We start from the raw sequence: 19,652 nt of genomic DNA, 5'->3' as shown, positions 1-19,652 counted from the left end.
TTTTTAACTTTATTAGAACGTAAGTTATTAGGGTATATTCAAATTCGAAAAGGCTCTAATAAAGTAGGTTTTTTAGGAATTTTACAGCCTTTTAGTGATGCAATTAAATTATTTAGAAAAGAAATAATTTTTCCTTATATGGCTAATATTTAAATTTATATTATATCACCAGTTTTTAATTTAATTTTAGCATTAATATTATGAATTAGAATACCTTTTTATTGTTATTTATTTAAATTTAATTTTTCTGTATTGTTTTTTTTTGTAATTTCTAGTTTTAGTGTGTATACAATTATATTATCGGGTTGATCTTCAAATTCGATTTATTCTTTATTAGGAAGGCTTCGTTCAGTTGCTCAAGTAATTTCTTATGAAGTAAGAATATTTTTAATTTTATTATCATTTTTAGTGTTAATTATATCTTTAAATTTAATAGATTTTATTTTTTATCAAAAATATGTTTGATTTGTTATATTTAATTTTCCTCTAAGAATAATATGATTTATTTCAAGATTAGCTGAAACTAATCGAACTCCTTTTGATTTTTCTGAGGGTGAATCAGAGTTAGTTTCAGGATTTAACGTTGAATATAGAAGTTTTGGATTTGCTTTTATTTTTATGGCTGAATATTCTAATATTATTTTTATAAGAATAATAAGAAGGTTGATTTTTATAGGAGGAGATTTTTATTCTATTATATTTTTTTTAAAATTATTATTTTTTTCTTTTATATGAATTTGGGTTCGAGGGACTTTACCTCGTTATCGATATGATAAATTAATATATTTATCTTGAAAGGTTTTTTTGCCTGTTTCTTTGAATATACTTATATTAAATTTTAGATTAAGATTATTATTTATAGTATTAATTATATAGTTAATTAAATTTTGTATAAATCAATAGAAATTTAAATTCTTTCTTATATTTTCAAAATATATGCTTTTCAAGCTCATTGATTAATTAAATATTCATCAGTCTCAAATTTTATAAATAATTGAGTTTAATATAAAGTATATGAAATAGATTAAGGTAAAAATTTGTCCTATGAAAATAAAAGGATCTTCAACTGGTTTAGCTCCGATTCATGTTAAAATTATAACTGTAACGATAAAATTTCAAAATATAATTTTATTAATATAATAAAAGCTGTTTCTTTTCATTATTTTGAAATTAATAAAAGGTATAAAATAAAGAATAGCAATTGATATTACTAAAGCAATTACACCTCCAAGTTTATTGGGAATAGAGCGAAGAATTGCATAAGCAAATAAAAAATATCATTCTGGTTGAATATGAGGTGGGGTGGAAAGAGGATTAGCTGGGATAAAATTATCAGGATCTCTTAATATATAAGGATATAGAATAATAATATTTAAAATAAAAAATATTATAATGAGAAAACCTAAAATATCTTTAAAGGAGAAATATGGATGAAAACTAATTTTATCTGGATTAGAATTAGATCCTAAAGGATTACTAGAGCCAGAGTTATGTAAAAATAGTAAATGAATTATAATTAAAGCTGAAATAATGAAAGGTAAAATAAAATGAAATGAATAAAATCGGTTTAATGTAGCATTGTCAACAGCAAAACCTCCTCATAGTCAAATAACGATAGAATTTCCTAGGTAAGGGATTGCAGAAACTAAATTTGTAATTACAGTTGCTCCTCAAAAAGATATTTGCCCTCAGGGAAGAACATAACCTAAAAAGGCTGTAGCTATAGATATAAATAAAATAGTAGTTCCTGTCATTCAAGTTTCTGTAAGTTTGTAAGAACCAAAATATAAGCCTCGCCTAATATGTAAATATAAACATATAAAAAATAAAGAGGCTCCATTTGCATGAATAGTTCGTATTAACCATCCTATATTTACGTCTCGACAAATATGAGTCACTCTATTAAAAGCTAAATCTACGTTTGCACAATAATGTATAGATAAAAATAATCCTGTAATAATTTGTATTATTAAACACAAGCCTAATAAAGATCCAAAATTTCATAAATATGAAATATTTCTTGGTGTAGGTAGATCGATTAAAGAGTTGTTAATAATTTTCGTTAAAGAATTAATTTTTCGTATTGGTATTTTCATATTTAAATTGACGTAACGGTCCAAATTTTACTTTAGTAATTTTTACAACTGCAATTATTGAAATTAATAAATAAAAAATCAAAATTAAAAATATGTTAGAATTTGGGTAATTTAAAAATTTATTTAAATTTAAATAAAAATTTCTAATTAAATCTATTTTATGTAAAATTTCATTATTAATATTTTGATTTATTAAATATAGATTTATATTATTTATAAATATAGTAATTATAAATAAACTAATTATAATAAATATAATATATTTATTAAATTTAAATTTTTCATTAGAGGCAGTTCTTGTTATATAAATAAATAAAATTAGTAAACCTCCAATTATAATTAATATTAAAATATATGAAAATCAAGAGTTTGATCTTATTAATCCTATAATGATACAAGTTATAATTGTATAAGTTAAAATAAGTAGTCCTAAGGATAGGGGGTGGGTAAGAAAAATTGCCAAAAAATTTAAAAATGTTAAAATTAAGATTTCAGAGGGTAGTTTAATAAAAAATATTAATTTTGGAGATTAAAGATATATTTGTTTTCCTCTGATATTTTAAAAGATTAAATCTTAAAGCTGGTTTACAAGACCAGTATTTTTTTTAAATTATTAAAATATGGAAATAATTTTTTTAATTATGTTTATTTTTAGAATTTTAAATTTTTTTATTAATCGAAAACATTTATTAATAACATTACTTAGATTAGAATTAGTAATTTCAACTTTATTTATAATAATATATTTTTATTTATCTTATTTTAGTTATGAATTTTATTTTGTAGTAGTTTTTTTAACTATAAGTGTTTGTGAAAGAGTTTTGGGATTATCTTTATTAGTGTCAATAATTCGTTCTTATGGAAATGATTATTTTAATTCATTAAATATTTTATGATAATATTAATAATATTAGTATTTATGATTCCTTTATGTTTTATAAATAAATTTTGATTAATTAAAAATTATTTAATTTTAATAAGAATTTGATTTTTTTCAAAAATTTCTTTTTTATTTTTTAGTTCATTAAATTTTTTTATAGGTATAGATTTTTCATCATATTTTTTGTTATTATTAAGGTTTTGAATTTCTTTTTTAATATTTATAGCTAGAGAAAAACTTTTTAATTTGAAAGATTTCAGTGAGTTATTTAGTATTTTATTATTATTATTATTGCTTTTTTTATTATTAACTTTTTCTTCTATAAATATATTTTTATTTTATATATTTTTTGAGGCTAGGTTAATTCCAATTTTGATTTTGATTTTAGGTTGAGGATATCAGCCTGAACGTATTCAAGCTGGAATATATATATTTTTTTATACAATTATAGCTTCTTTACCAATAATATTGTTTATTTTTATTTATTATTCAAAGTTTAAAACATTAGATTTGACTTATATTAATGTAAATTTATTTAGTTTTATTTTATATTTTATAATAATAATAGTATTTTTAGTTAAAATGCCGATATTTTTATTTCATTTATGATTGCCTAAAGCACATGTAGAAGCTTCAGTTGCTGGGTCTATAATATTAGCAGGAGTGATATTAAAGTTAGGAAGATATGGACTTATTCGATTTTTAACTATATTTATATATCTAGGAGTTAAGGTTAATTTTTTTTTAATTAATTTATCTTTAATAGGAGGGATTTTAGTTTCTTTAAGTTGTTTACGTCAAAGAGATATAAAATCTTTAATTGCTTATTCTTCAGTTGTTCATATAGGACTTTTATTGTCAGGTTTATTAACATTTAATTCTTGAGGAATTACTGGATCTTTAATAATAATATTAGCTCATGGCTGTTGTTCTTCAGGATTATTTGTTTTAGTAAATATAAATTATGAACGTATTGTTAGTCGAAGTATTTTTATTAATAAAGGTTTAATTAATATTGTACCTTTTTTATCTTTATGGTGATTTTTGTTAGTAATTAGAAATATAGCTGCACCACCTTCTTTAAATTTGTTAAGAGAAATTTTGTTAATTAATAGTTTAATTAATTATTCTCATATTTGTATATTTATATTAATAATTATAACTTTTTTGAGAGCTTCTTATAGTTTGTATTTATATTCTTTTAGTCAACATGGAAAATTTTACAGAAGATTATATTTTTTTGAATTAATTTCTTATCGAGAATTAATTTTATTACTCATACATTGGGTTCCTTTAAATTTAATTTTATTAAAAAGAGATTTATTTTTCTTTTACTTAAATAGTTTATATAAAATATTGATTTGTGGAGTCAATGAAGTTACTTTAACTTTAAGTAATATCTTTTTGTGTAATTTTTTCTAGATTAATACTTAGGTTTTTTTTTTTTTTTTTTGTTTTAGATTATTTTTACTTAATACAGGAAAGGTTTATTTTATTGAGTGAAGAATTTTTAATTTAAATTCAATAGAAGTAGAAATATTAATTCTTTTAGATTAAATATCTTTATTATTTGTTTCTTTTGTTTTATTTATTTCTACCATAGTAATTTTTTATAGAAAATCTTATATATCTAAGGATTTATCTATTAATCGTTTTATTATACTAGTTTTTATATTTGTTCTATCTATATTATTAATAATTTTAAGTCCAAATTTAATTTCAATTTTATTGGGTTGAGATGGGTTAGGATTAGTTTTTTATTGTTTAGTAATTTATTATCAAAATGTAAAATCTTATTCAGCTGGTATAGTAACAGCTTTATCTAATCGAGTAGGAGATGCAATATTAATAATTTCTATTGCTTGGATAATAAATTTTGGAAGATGAAATTTTATATTATATATTGATTATTATTATAGAGATAAAAGAATAATAATTGTAGGTTTGTTAATTATTATTGCTGCTTTAACTAAAAGTGCACAAATTCCTTTTTCAGCTTGATTACCAGCAGCTATAGCTGCTCCTACTCCTGTTTCAGCATTAGTACATTCTTCAACTTTAGTAACAGCAGGGGTTTATTTATTAATTCGATTTCATTTATTATTAGAAAATTATTCTTTTGTGTTAATATTCATTGGATTGATAACAATATTAATCTCAGGTTTAGCGGCTAATTTTGAATATGATTTAAAAAAAATTATTGCTTTATCAACTTTAAGTCAGTTAGGTTCAATAGTTACTATTTTAAGATTAGGTTTATATGAATTAGCTTTTTTTCATTTATTAATTCATGCTTTATTTAAAGCCTTATTATTTATATGTGCAGGTAATTTTATTCATTTAATAGGAGAATGTCAAGATATTCGTTTTATAGGAGGTTTAGTTTATAAAACTCCTATAACTGAAATATATTTTAATGTAAGAAATTTATCATTATGTGGTATTCCTTTTTTTTCTGGATTTTACTCAAAAGATTTAATTATAGAGGTTTATTCTATGGCAAGATTAAATATTGTAATTTATTTAATTATATTAATTTCTTTAACATTAACAGTTTCTTATACAGTGCGTTTATTAAATTATTTAATATTTACAGATTATTGTGGGTTTAGAATAAATAGAACTGAAGAATTAAGAGATGAAATAGTTTATAGAATAGGATTTATATTTATTATTGTATTATTTTCAGGAACGGTTCTTATATGATTTATATTTAAGGATATCAATTTAGTTGTTTTACCTTTTTTTATGAAAATTTTAATTTTAATTATAGTAATAATTGGGGTAATTATAGGTTTTGAGATTTCTTTATTAAAATTGAATTATAATTTAATTTTTTCTAATTTAATAAAAATTTTAATTTTTTTAGTATTAATATGGAATTTGCCTTATATTTCAACTTTTGGAATAAATTATTTTTTTATTAATTTAGGAATACTAAATTATAAATTTTTAGATCAAGGTTGATCAGAGTCCTTAGGAAGTCAGGGTTTATTTAAATTTTTTAAAAAAATTTCTGTTTTATTTCAGTATATTTTTAAAAATAGTTTAAAGATTTATATAATCATATTTTTAATTTGAATTATTTTGTTATTGATTTATATATTCTACTTAAATAGCTTAATAGAGCGCAATATTGAAGATATTGAGGTAAATTAAAATATTTTTTAAGTATTTATAAGAATTAATCTTTTTTTATAATGAAAATATAATGTTTTAGATAAACTATATAAATAGAAATATTAACAAATTGCTATATATTAAGTTAGAAGCTTAAATTTTCATATTTCTTTAATTGGAGAGTTTCTCATTGGAATCATTAACAGTGACTTACCTCTAGTTTGGTTTCAATTAAATAAGGAATTTAAATTCAAATTTTTAGGTCGAAACTAAAAGCAATATTTTGCTTCTTATTTAAGATAAACTGAAAAACAGTATTTTTTAAATGCAAATTAAATGTTAATTTAACTATTATCCTATAAAGATCAGTTTAAGGCTCCTTGTTTTCATTCATGGTATAAACCTAAAATTAAGATTGCTATGAATATAAAAAATATAATGCTAATAATTATAATATTAGAATATTTTATTCTATAAATAAAATGGATAATAAGGGTAATTTCTACATCAAAAATTAAAAAAATTAAAGCGATTAAAAAAAAGTGAATTGAGAATGGTAGGCGTGCAGAATTTTTAGGGTCAAATCCGCATTCAAAGGGAGAACTTTTTTCTCGATCTTTAAATGTTTTTATTGAGATGTAATTTGCAATAATTATTAAAATTATTATAATTCTAAGAATTATTAAAATTAAAGATGAAATTAAGAATATTATCTATACTATTTAAAGATTTTTTGATTGGAAATCAAATGTAATATTTATACTATATAGATATCTACCTCATCAATAAATAGATATATATAGGAATAGTCATACTACGTCTACAAAATGTCAATATCATGCTGCTGCTTCAAATCCAAAATGGTGATTGTTTCTAAAATGATTAAAGTTTAATCGAGTTAAACATACTAAAAGAAAAATAGAACCAATAATAACATGTAAACCATGGAATCCTGTAGCTATAAAGAATGTTCTTCCATAAACTGAATCGGCTATAGAAAATGGGGCTTCTAAATATTCAATTCCTTGTAGTAAAGAAAAATATATTCCTAGAAAAACAGTAATAATTAATCTTTGAAATGTTTGATTAAAATTATTTTCTATTAATCTATGGTGGGCTCAAGTTACACTTAGGCCTGATCTTAATAGAATAATAGTGTTTAATAATGGGATTTCATTAGGATTAAAGGTATTAATTCCTTTTGGAGGTCAAGTTATTCCTAGTTCGATAGAAGGAGATAATCTTATATGATAAAATCTTCAAAAAAAACTAACAAAGAAAAAAATCTCTGAGGTAATAAATAAAATTATTCCTCATCGTAAACCAAAAGATACTAAAAGAGTGTGGTTTCCTTGAAAGGTTCTTTCTCGAATTACATCTCGTCATCATTGAAATATAATTAGTAAAAGAATTATATTTCTTAAAATAAATAAATTAGAGTTAAAAAGATGGAATCATTTAATTATTCCTATTATTGCAGTTATAGCTCTAAAAGCTCCTAAAATTGGTCAAGGACTATAATCTACTAAATGAAATGGGTGATTTTTTATCATAATTATTTTCTCTAGAATAAAGAGTTCTAAGGATAGCAAAAACATAAGATTGAATTAAAGCTACTGCTGATTCTAATAAAATTAGTATAAATTGAATTATAATAATTAATAAAATAAGCAAATTTACTATAGGACCAGTGTTTCCTAAAAGAGTTAATAAAAGGTGTCCTGCAATTATATTAGCTGATAAACGAATAGCGAGAGTTCCAGGACGAATAATATTTCTAATTGTTTCAATACATACTATAAAAGGTATTAAAATAGAAGGAGTTCCTTGAGGCATTAGATGGGCAAATGAGTGATAAGTGTGGCTAATTCAACTATTTAATATAAATCTTAACCATAAAGGTAAAGCTAGGGATAGAGTAAAAATTATATGACTTGAGGCTGTAAAAATGTAAGGAAATAACCCTATTAAGTTATTAATTATAATGAAGTAAAATAATACAATAAATATTAAAGTATTATTTTTTTTTGTAATGATTTTGAATTCTTTATGTAGAGTAATTAATATATTTTGAATTAAAAAGTTAAATCGATTAGGAATTAGTCAGAATATAGAAGGAATAAATAAAAAACTAATAATTATTCTTAGTCAATTTAAAGGTAATATAAAATAAGATGAAGTATCAAAAGAAGAAAAAAGATTTATTATCATTTTCAAGAAAGTTTTTTATTTAATAATTTAAAATTTTTTAAAGGAGATTTTTTATGAGAATAAAATATTTTAATGTTTAAAATAATAAATAAAAGTGTTATAAAAATATATAAGGAAAACCAATCCATAGGTATAGTTTGAGGAATTAAAAATTATTCTGAGAATGATTTTAGTTTGACAAACTAATGTTATAGGTTAACTAAATTTTTCATTAGAAGTAGTCGTTAATTACTATAAAGTGGTTTAAGAGACCAATACTTATCTTTCAGTCATCTAATGAAAAATTTTCTACCCATTTAATGAAATTTTGGGGAGAAATTCTTTCAATAGAAATAGGTATAAATCTATGGTTTGCTCCACAAATTTCTGAACATTGACCAAAAAAAATTCCAGTTCGATTTAAATTAAATCTAAGTTGATTTAATCGCCCTGGGGAGGCATCGACTTTTACTCCTGTTGAAGGAACTGTTCAAGAATGAATTACGTCAGAAGATGAAGTTAGAATTCGAATATGAGAAAGATATGGTAAAATAGTTCGATTATCAACTTCTAGTAATCGAAAATTAAAAAGTTGATTATTATTAATTAAATATGAATCAAATTCAAGATTTTTAAAATCTGTATATTCATAGGTTCAATATCATTGATGACCAATAGTTTTAATAGTAACTAAAGGGTTACGGATTTCATCAATTAAGTAAATTAATTTTAAAGAAGGAAAAGCAATAAAAATTAAAGTTAATGCTGGTATGATAGTTCAAATTGTTTCAATATTGTGTCCTTCTAATATAAAACGATGGTTATAATTATTTAATGTTAGTCTTATTATGGTATATGTTACAATACAAGTGATTATTATTAAGATCAAAAGGGCGTGATCATGAAAAAATCTTAATTGTTCCAGTAAATATGAAGCTCTGTCTAAAAATATATATGATTTTCAAGTCGCTATTTCTAAAAAAAGGTAAATCTTTATAACTGGGGTTTAAATCCAATGCACTAATCTGCCATATTAGAATTTTTGAGCTAAGATTGGTACTTCTGAATAAGAATGTTCATTAGGGGGAGAAAGTTGGAGTCATTCAATTAAAGAGGGTACATTAGAATTAAACTTTCTTAAACGTATTGAATAAAATCTTTCTCAAATAATTAAGATTATAAAGATTATTCTAAGAGAGGAAATTATAGATCCAATAGAAGAAATTTTATTTCATTTGTAATAAGCATCAGGATAATCAGAGTATCGTCGAGGTATTCCTCTTAATCCTAAGAAGTGTTGAGGAAAAAATGTTAAGTTTACCCCAATAAATATAATTAAAAATTGGATTTGTAATAATTTATTGTTAAGATTGAATCCTGTAATTAAAGGGAATCAATGGATAAATCCTGCTATAATGGCAAATACAGCTCCTATAGATAAAACGTAATGGAAATGAGCTACAACATAATAGGTATCATGTAAAATAATATCTATGGAAGAGTTAGCTAAAATTACTCCTGTTAATCCACCAATTGTAAATAAAAATAAAAATCCCAGGGTTCATAAAATTGAAGGTGTATAGTAAAATTGTATTCCATGTAAAGTTGCTAATCAAGAAAAAATTTTAATTCCAGTGGGTACTGCAATAATTATAGTAGCTGAAGTAAAATAAGCTCGAGTATCAACATCTATTCCCACTGTAAATATGTGATGAGCTCATACTACAAATCCTAGAAGTCCAATAGCTAATATAGCATAAATTATTCCTAAAGAACCAAAGGCAATTTTTTTCCCTCTTTCTTGTGTAATAATATGGGAAATTATACCAAATCCTGGGAGAATTAAAATATAAACTTCAGGATGGCCAAAAAATCAAAATAAATGTTGGTATAAAATTGGGTCTCCCCCACCGGTTGGATCAAAAAAAGAAGAATTTAAGTTTCGGTCAGTTAATAGTATAGTAATTGCTCCTGCAAGAACTGGTAGTGATAGTAATAAAAGAATTGCTGTAATAAGAACAGATCATACAAATAAAGGAGTTTTATCAAGTATTATACCAAATGGACGTATATTTATAATAGTTGAAATGAAATTTACTGCACCTAAAATTCAGGAAATTCCTGCTAAATGTAAACTAAAAATCACTAAATCTACTGAAGGCCCATTATGTGTTAAATTAGAAGAAAGAGGAGGGTAAACAGTTCATCCTGTTCCTGCCCCTATTTCTACGATTGTTCTTAAAATTAAAAGAGTTAAAGCAGGGGGTAAAAGTCAAAATCTTATGTTATTTAATCGTGGAAATGCTATATCAGGAGCTCCAATTATTAAAGGAACTAATCAATTTCCAAAACCTCCAATTATAATAGGTATTACTATAAAGAAAATTATAATGAAAGCATGAGCTGTAACAATTATATTATAAATTTGGTCGTTTCCAATTAATCTTCCTCTAGTTCCTAATTCTAACCGAATTAAAATACTTAACGATGTTCCTACTATTCCTGCCCATATTCCAAATAAAAAGTATAATGTTCCAATATCTTTATGATTAGTAGAAAATAATCATTTATTCGATAAAGTGGCTGAATTAAAGCGTTAAATTGTAAATTTAATTATGAGTTTTCTCCTTCATTAAGCCTTATATTCAATTATGATTATAAATTGCAAATTTATAGGTGAATATTATTCTAAGGCTTAGAATAATTCTATTTTTAACTTTGAAGGTTACTAGTTTATTTAACTTAAATCCTTAATAAATTCTAAAAATTACAGTAAAAATGATTAATCCGTAAATATTCACTCAATTTAAAAAAATTACATAGTAAGAGTTAATATAATTAAATTTTTTATTTTCATTTAATTTTATTATTAAAGATTGAAGTATTAAGCGTATATAAATATATATACAAATTAAAGTAATAAAAATTATTATAAAAGATAGAAAATAAAAGTGATTTTCAATTAAAGTTTTTAGAATTAGTCACTTAGGAAAAAATCCTAAAAAAGGGGGGATTCCTCCTAGAGAAAAGAAATTTAAAAAAAAATAGAATTTTAAAGTTTTATTGTAATTCATATTATTTATAAGATCTTTAATGTTAAAGATTTTATATTTATTAAAAATTAAGATTATATTTAAAGAAATAAAAGTATAAATTAAAAAGTATAATATTCATAAGGATTGATTTAATATTATTATTCTTAATATTCAACCAATATGGTTGATGGAAGATAAGGCAAGAATTTTTTTTAATCTGGTTTGGTTTCATGTTTTTACACTCCCTAAGGTTATACATATCGAAATAATCAAAATAAAGAATAGGTTTAATTTAAAATTATATATAATTAAAATTATTGGGGCAATTTTTTGTCAAGTTATTAATAATAATGCATTAGCTCACCTTAGTCCTTCTAGGACTTCTGGGTATCAAAAGTGAAAAGGGGCTGCTCCTATTTTTATAAGGATAGCTCTGTTAAACAAAAATATAGAAGTAGGTATTAATTGCTCGATAGAATTGATTAAAATAAATGAATTTAAAAAAGAAAATAAAACTAGAATTGATGCAGAAACTTGAACTAAAAAATATTTCAAGGAGGATTCAGAAGAATACTTAAAATTATCTAAATTTATAATAGGAATAAAAGCTAAGAGGTTTAATTCTAAACCAATCCAGATATTAATTCATGAATAAGCAGAAATAGAAATAAGAGTTCCTCTTATTATTAAAATTAAAAATATTAATTTTATAGTTTTAATTATAAAGAAAAGGGGTATACCTTTATAAATGGGGTATGAACCCATCAGCTTCTTTAGCTTATCTTTATATTCTAGTATAAGATGTACAAGAGTTTTTGAAACTCTAAGAAATAATTTAATTTTATTGAATATAATTACAAAAAAAAAATTAACAATTAAAAATTTAACTTATTAAGTTAAATTTAAAATTTAATATTTTAACCTTTAATAAAAACTATTAAATTTTCATTAATTTAAGTGTACAAAAATTAATTCACAAAGTAAAAAATCCTATAAAATAGGATTATTTATATAAATATATTCGATAAATTTGAGTTGATTTTGGTCGTCCTACTTCAGGATCAATTTCAACATTCTAAACCAATCCTGAGGCTAAGTCCAACAATCAACACCAAACCCGATAAATTTGAGTTGATTTTGGTCGTCCTACTTCAGGATCAATTTCAACATTCTAAACCAATCCTGAGGCTAAGTCCAACCATCAACACCAAATCCGATAAATTTGAGTTGATTTTGGTGTCCTACTTCAGGATCAATTTCAACATTCTAAACCAATCCTGAGGCTAAGCCCAACAATCAACACCAAACCCGATAAATTTGAGTTGATTTTGGTCGTCCTACTTCAGGATCAATTTCAACATTCTAAACCAATCCTGAGGCTAAGTCCAACCATCAACACCAAATCCGATAAATTTGAGTTGATTTTGGGCGTCCTACTTCAGGATCAATTCCAACATTCTAAACCAATCCTGAGGCTAAGTCCAACCATCAACACCAAACCCGATAAATTTGAGTTGATTTTGGTCGTCCTACATCAGGATCAATTCCAACATTCTAAACCAATCCTGAGGCTAAGTCCAACAATCAACACCAAATCCGATAAATTTGAGTTGATTTTGGTCGTCCTACTTCAGGATCAATTTCAATATTCTAAACCAATCCTGAGGCTAAGTCCAACAATCAACACCAAATCTGATAAATTTGAGTTGATTTTGGTCGTCCTACTTCAGGATCAATTTCAACATTCTAAACCAATCCTGAGGCTAAGCCCAACAATCAACACCAAACCCGATAAATTTGAGTTGATTTTGGTGTCCTACTTCAGGATCAATTTCAACATTCTAAACCAATCCTGAGGCTAAGCCCAACAATCAACACCAAATCTGATAAATTTGAGTTGATTTTGGTCGTCCTACTTCAGGATCAATTTCAATATTCTAAACCAATCCTGAGGCTAAGTCCAACAATCAACACCAAACCCGATAAATTTGAGTTGATTTTGGTCGTCCTACTTCAGGATCAATTTCAACATTCTAAACCAATCCTGAGGCTAAGTCCAACCATCAACACCAAATCCGATAAATTTGAGTTGATTTTGGTGTCCTACTTCAGGATCAATTTCAACATTCTAAACCAATCCTGAGGCTAAGCCCAACAATCAACACCAAACCCGATAAATTTGAGTTGATTTTGGTCGTCCTACTTCAGGATCAATTTCAACATTCTAAACCAATCCTGAGGCTAAGTCCAACCATCAACACCAAATCCGATAAATTTGAGTTGATTTTGGTCGTCCTACTTCAGGATCAATTCCAACATTCTAAACCAATCCTGAGGCTAAGTCCAACCATCAACACCAAACCCGATAAATTTGAGTTGATTTTGGTCGTCCTACATCAGGATCAATTCCAACATTCTAAACCAATCCTGAGGCTAAGTCCAACAATCAACACCAAATCCGATAAATTTGAGTTGATTTTGGTCGTCCTACTTCAGGATCAATTTCAATATTCTAAACCAATCCTGAGGCTAAGTCCAACAATCAACACCAAATCTGATAAATTTGAGTTGATTTTGGTCGTCCTACTTCAGGATCAATTTCAACATTCTAAACCAATCCTGAGGCTAAGCCCAACAATCAACACCAAACCCGATAAATTTGAGTTGATTTTGGTGTCCTACTTCAGGATCAATTTCAACATTCTAAACCAATCCTGAGGCTAAGCCCAACAATCAACACCAAATCTGATAAATTTGAGTTGATTTTGGTCGTCCTACTTCAGGATCAATTTCAATATTCTAAACCAATCCTGAGGCTAAGTCCAACAATCAACACCAAACCCGATAAATTTGAGTTGATTTTGGTCGTCCTACTTCAGGATCAATTTCAACATTCTAAACTAATCCTGAGGCTAAGTCCAACAATCAACACCAAACCCGATAAATTTGAGTTGATTTTGGTCGTCCTACTTCAGGATCAATTTCAACATTCTAAACTAATCCTGAGGCTAAGCCCAACAATCAACACCAAACCCGATAAATTTGAGTTGATTTTGGTGTCCTACTTCAGGATCAATTTCAACATTCTAAACCAATCCTGAGGCTAAGCCCAACAATCAACACCAAATCCGATAAATTTGAGTTGATTTTGGTGTCCTACTTCAGGATCAATTTCAACATTCTAAACCAATCCTGAGGCTAAGCCCAACAATCAACACCAAACCCGATAAATTTGAGTTGATTTTGGTCGTCCTACTTCAGGATCAATTTCAACATTCTAAACCAATCCTGAGGCTAAGCCCAACAATCAACACCAAATCTGATAAATTTGAGTTGATTTTGGTCGTCCTACTTCAGGATCAATTTCAACATTCTAAACCAATCCTGAGGCTAAGCCCAACAATCAACACCAAATCTGATAAATTTGAGTTGATTTTGGTCGTCCTACTTCAGGATCAATTTCAATATTCTAAACCAATCCTGAGGCTAAGTCCAACAATCAACACCAAATCCGATAAATTTGAGTTGATTTTGGTCGTCCTACTTCAGGATCAATTTCAACATTCTAAACTAATCCTGAGGCTAAGTCCAACAATCAACGTTTAAGTTTTTAAAATTATTAGTTTTTGATTTTGAATAACTAAGAAACTGACTTTTAAATTTTTAAAATTTGGGGGGGGATCAATAGAATTCAATTTACAAAAATTTGAATAAATGGATTTATATTTAAAAATCAAAAAATTTTGTAATTAAAAATTATTCTTTCAATTTTATTTTCACAGAAAAGGTTTAAATTTTCTATAAAATAAATTTTCTGTTAGACTAGAAGAAGAATTTTTTCTAAAAGTTGATTTTTCTAACAAAATAGTTTGGAAAAAGAAATTTTATGATAAATCCTTTTTTCACATAAAAAATAATCGATCCCTGTAAAATTTTGTAATCCGAAGATTTTTTCCAAATTTCATCAAATTTCACGAAATTTGGCATTTTTTTCAAAAATTTCGGGGATGGAACTAGGGGTGGGTTGCACATGTTTCATCTCATCAAAATGATCCTTTCTTCAGGCGCCCTAATAGGAATTTCCTCATACATCGGTTTTTATATCCAAGTGTTATAATTGTTTTTTAGACAATAATGTCAATTTTAAAGATCAAATTTTTTGAAAAATTTCAAAAAAAAACGAAAAAAATGCAAAATTTTGCAATTTTTTGCATTTTTTGGGTCAAAATTTGGGCAAAAAAAAATGGCCTAAATTCGATACTTTATTAGCAGTATTAATTTAAATTTTGTCTTTTAATAGGGTTTTTCTCTTGGACCCTATGCCTTTTTAATTAAAGAATTTATTTATATATATCTATAATATTTAATAATTAATAATTACTTATTAATATATAATTATTTATATATAAGGGCGAAATATATCTTACATTGGATAGTACCATTAGTAATATTCTAGGTGCTAATTTTAATTAAATAGTTAAAATAAACATTTTTAAATATATAAAAACCGATTTAATATTGGTATCTTAAGGGATATATAATAGTACTCCCGAAAAAAAGAGAAAGAATATATAAAGTAAATCAGTATATAAAAACGACGGTGAATTTCGAGAATTTCTATATTAATAAATATTTTATATATTAATAATATTTATAATATATATATAAAGAGTATAAATTATTAATAATTAATTTAACATTAAAATATTAATATTTTATTTATATAAGAATTAAATTATAATTAATCTATAATTATTAATAATATATTAAAAATTATTAGTTATTAATAAAGTTAATTTTTTATGAAAAATTCAAAATTAATGAAAAAAAAAAAAAACCTAAGTATTAATGAATTAAATTATCATTAAGAAATATTATTTCTAAAGTATTATGGTATTTATCATGAAAATGAAGTTATTCTTATTTTAACTAAATCTATTAAAAATTACGTGAAAAATAGATTTAGAAAAATAAAATTAATAAAGATTTCATAAAAAATTTAAATTAAAATATCTAACAAAAAAATGTAATTTTTAAATATTTGGTTAAATTTGTCTATTTTTTGGTTGTCTCGAATAATTTTTAATTTATTGGATAAAAAGTGATCTTAAAGGGTAAAAAAATGATTTGTTAGTAAAATAAAGTTATTATGTCAATATTTTGATTTAAATTATAATTATTTTAAGTTTAATTATTACATAGTTGAAAAAATTATGTATAAAAATTTAGGATTTTCATAAAATTCGAGTAATTTTTGAAAATTTTATATAAATGCTTAAAAGGAAATCGCTCATAAAAAAAAAATCTATATTTTTCTGTTAGAAATTTAAATTTAAATAATTTTTAAAAATTGTGATATGGAAATTATCTAATAATTTTTTTTGAAAAAATTATTTGTTAGTGTAATAAAGTTATTTCGTTTAAAAATTTTGTGAAAAATTGTTAAAAATTTATCAAAATTTATGGATTTTTGAAAATTTTGATGATTAGGGGAGGAATTTTTTTTTTCATTTTTCATAAATTTGATTTTTATATAATTTTGAAAATTTTTAGAATAGGTTAATTTAAATATTTTAATAAAAATAGTAAATGTTTAGTTTCGGGGGGAACAAAATTAATAAATTTAAAATTAAATTTATTTTGAATTTTAAAAAATTTAATTTTTGATTATTTTATTCAATAATAAAATTATAATTTATTTTTTTAAAATTATTGTATTTATCAAGAATTTTTTAAATCCGATAATTTAAAATATTTTTGATATTTGGTAGGCTTCAGTTTATTACAAAATTTATTTTATTAAAATTAAATTTGAATAAAGCTATAACAGTCGGCAATAAGAATTGTTACAATTTAAATTGTTTAGTATTGGATTTAGTGAGTAGGGTAGCACTAAATTTAAGGGTATAACTTGTAAATCCTTGGGAGAAAATTTTTTAATTTAGAGTTAAAAAGTTTAAGGTTTGGTTATTATCTAAGGGGACGTTTTTGACGGGAGGAAGTTACAAAGATTTGTTAACATAAAGTTTTTATAATTATAATTCATTTTTTTAAAATTATTGTATTTATCAAGAATTTTTTAAATCCGATAATTTAAAATATTTTTGATATTTGGTAGGCTTCAGTTTATTACAAAATTTATTTTATTAAAATTAAATTTGAATAAAGCTATAACAGTCGGCAATAAGAATTGTTACAATTTAAATTGTTTAGTATTGGATTTAGTGAGTAGGGTAGCACTAAATTTAAGGGTATAACTTGTAAATCCTTGGGGGAAAATTTTTTAATTTAGAGTTAAAAAGTTTAAGGTTTGGTTATTATCTAAGGGGACGTTTTTGACGGGAGGAAGTTACAAAGATTTGTTAACATAAAGTTTTTATAATTATAATTTATTTTTTTAAAATTATTGTATTTATCAAGAATTTCTTAAATCCGATAATTTAAAATATTTTTGATATTTGGTAGGCTTCAGTTTATTACAAAATTTATTTTATTAAAATTAAATTTGAATAAAGCTATAACAGTCGGCAATAAGAATTGTTACAATTTAAATTGTTTAGTATTGGATTTAGTGAGTAGGGTAGCACTAAATTTAAGGGTATAACTTGTAAATCCTTGGGGGAAAATTTTTTAATTTAGAGTTAAAAAGTTTAAGGTTTGGTTATTATCTAAGGGGACGTTTTTGACGGGAGGAAGTTACAAAGATTTGTTAACATAAAGTTTTTAAAATTATTAGTTTTAATAATTTAATTTTTTAAATTTAATTTAATTATTATTATTTCTAAATAAAGTTAATTTTTTTTTGTTTGAAATAAATTTTAACTAAATGTAGTCTTTTTTGGGTTTTAGTTAATTAGATATTTGATTATGGTATTAGATATATATATTCATTCAAGATTTATATGAATATTGTTTTAAATTTAATAAATTAGTAGTGTATATTTTTAATTATTAAAAAAATTTAGAATTAGTGATAAGATTTAGTATTTGCAATTTTTGTGCCAGCAGCAGCAGTTATACAAAAAATATAATATATATTTATTAGCTTTAATTAATAGAATTAAAAATTAAAAAAGAAATTTTAAGTTTTGAGGTGAAATTTTAATTTATTAATATTTTTAATTATGTTTTTATGAGGTTAAGAAATTATTATAATAAACTAGGATTAGATACCCTATTATTAATTAAGTAAATTATAAAGTTAAGTGATTAATAGTTAAGTTCTTTAAAGCTAAATGATTTGGCGGTATTTTTACTTTTCAGAGGAACCTGTTCTATAAACGATAATCCACGATTAAAATTACTTTAGTTAGAAACTTTTATATCGTCGTTGTTAAATATTTTTTTAGAAATTAATATTTAGATATTTTTTAAAAATTTAAATCAGATCAAGGTGAAGTTTATATTAAAGTAGAAATGGGTTACATTAAATTATATTTATGGATTTATATATTTTAAAAGTTTTATGAAATTGGATTTGATTGTAATTAAATATTTTTATTTTTAATGATTTAGTACTAAAATATGCACATATTGCCCGTCGCTTTCATCAAATATGGAATAAGTCGTAACATAGTAGATTTACTGGAAAGTGATTCTAGAATGTCAGTTTAGAGCTTGAATAAGCATCTTATTTACATTAAGAAGATAATTAATAATTTAAATTGAATTTTAAAATTTATTTAATTAATATATATATAATTTTATTAAATAATTAGTATTTTTATTAGATTAAGAAAAATTTTATTTTATGATAGATTAATAGTACTGAAAAGGAAAATTATATAAATTTATAAAAGAAACAATATTGTGTACCTTGTGTATCAGGGTTTATTAAAAATTTAATATTTATATATTTATCTCGAATTTAAAAGAGCTATATAGTTATAAATATTATTGTTTAATAAATATTTATAATAATTATATAGTAATGAAACGTTATTCGTTTTTAAATATATCTAGTTTTTTAAGAAAAGAATTTGATTCATTATAAAAATTATAAAAATTTAATTTTTAATTTTTTGAATTTTTATTTTAATAGTTTTAGGGATAAGCTTAAAATTAAATTATTATAATTAAATATTATAAATTAATAATTTATAGAATTAGAAATTTTTACTATTTGAAGTTTGTTAAAATTTGTTATTTAATTAAAAATATTTATATATTAATTTAATTTTTTTATTAAAGTAAATTTAATAATAAAAATTATATTGAAATAATGATAAAATTAGTATTAATTATTTTGTAAAAATATAAGTAATTACGAAAGGTATAATTAAGTAATTAGGCAAAAATATCTTTCACCTGTTTAATAAAAACATCTCTTTT

General features: G+C 23.4%; 2 pseudogenes; one reads left to right on the top strand and one right to left on the bottom strand.

Moving 5' to 3' along the window:
- Positions 1-956: 956 nt before the first annotated feature.
- LOC123686264 lies at positions 957-2,111 on the bottom strand (annotated as a pseudogene).
- A 2,386-nt stretch (positions 2,112-4,497) lies between these two features.
- On the top strand, positions 4,498-7,617 carry LOC123686646 (annotated as a pseudogene).
- Positions 7,618-19,652: the final 12,035 nt, after the last annotated feature.

This window comes from Harmonia axyridis, chromosome X (assembly GCF_914767665.1).
Source record: "Harmonia axyridis chromosome X, icHarAxyr1.1, whole genome shotgun sequence".
In the NCBI taxonomy this organism is placed as follows: Eukaryota; Metazoa; Arthropoda; class Insecta; order Coleoptera; family Coccinellidae; genus Harmonia; species Harmonia axyridis.
This window is presented reverse-complemented; position numbering and strand designations above follow the sequence as displayed.